A 1203-nucleotide genomic window follows, 5' to 3' on the forward strand; every position below is an offset into this window, starting at 1 on the left:
CCTGCTTGAACTTCATTGCATTAGTCTCACACAAGAGCAGTAAGGTACTGATCTACTAGCTCCAGTTTGGTACAGAGTACATGTGGTTGTTTTTCCATTCGGGTGATACTTCACTTAGGAGAATGATCTCCAGTTACATCCAGATTATTAAAAAATGTATAAGATCTCCATCTTTTTTGCAGCCAAGTAATATTCAGTAGTATTCATATACCACAATTTATTAATCCATTCATGTATTGAAGGGCACTTGGGTCTAGGGCAGCTTTTAACACATATTACCCCCATCTTTGCTGTTAGTCCCACTTTACAGATGAGGAGGCTGAGGCTGAGAGAAGTTAAGGTTCTAAGACTCCTGACAAAAGTTTTGGGTAAGCAAGAGCCACTGAAAAATCACTTTTCTGAAAGCAGTGGCGGTGGTGACAACAGCAATAACAAACAAAACTCCCCTGTTCCCCCAAATTGGGAGCTGAAGGCAGAGGGAGAAAGTGGTCCTTCTATTCTCAGAGGTGCCTAAGGAGCTTCCCGAGATGGGAGAGAGGCGAAGGGGATCCCAGCACTTCACAGAGAAGCTGCTGGGCTGTGGGCACACCCCTGGCTAGTGTGGATCCAAGCAGCCCCTGGGCCTGGCCTAGTCTCCTCTCCCACTCTCCCAAGTACTCTAGGTCTGGCCTCTCAGGAGTTCTGGCCCCAGCGGTTCGGTGGCTGTCAGCTTTCAGCTCTTCCCAGCACAGCAGGGGCTTGTCCACTGGGGCAGAGAAGCTCAGGGGAAGTCAGAGATAAGGTATGGTGGGAACCTTCCCCTACCTTAAACGCACACGCACACATGCACACACAGGCACTGAGCAAGATTCCTCCCTGGGAGTGGAGGCAGGGTGATGTCAGGCTCTGGGCGTGGCTTTTGAACCTGGAGAGTTAACAGGAGAGAGAGGAAGGAGGGAGGCTGTTGAGGCTCCTCTCTGCTTGCTGCCTTTCACCTCCTCTCCATCCCCCTTTGCAGTGGGTCAGGATCTCGGGTGTGAGTTTGTCATTTCTTAGTCAAGTGAGAACAAGGATCTTAATGAACTGAATTCAGGTCAGAGGAGCCAGGTGGGCTCTGGCAGGAGCAGGCCCCTCCCTCTTCCTTTGCTCCCCTGCTTGTTGGCAGCTGGCACACCCGTGGCCAGGGGAGGTGGGCCTGGGCTAGCCTGGGCCTGCTTGTCTGTG

This window comes from Otolemur garnettii, unplaced genomic scaffold, assembly GCF_000181295.1.
Source record: "Otolemur garnettii isolate 467f Iridium unplaced genomic scaffold, OtoGar3 scaffold00024, whole genome shotgun sequence".
Taxonomy (NCBI): Eukaryota; Metazoa; Chordata; class Mammalia; order Primates; family Galagidae; genus Otolemur; species Otolemur garnettii.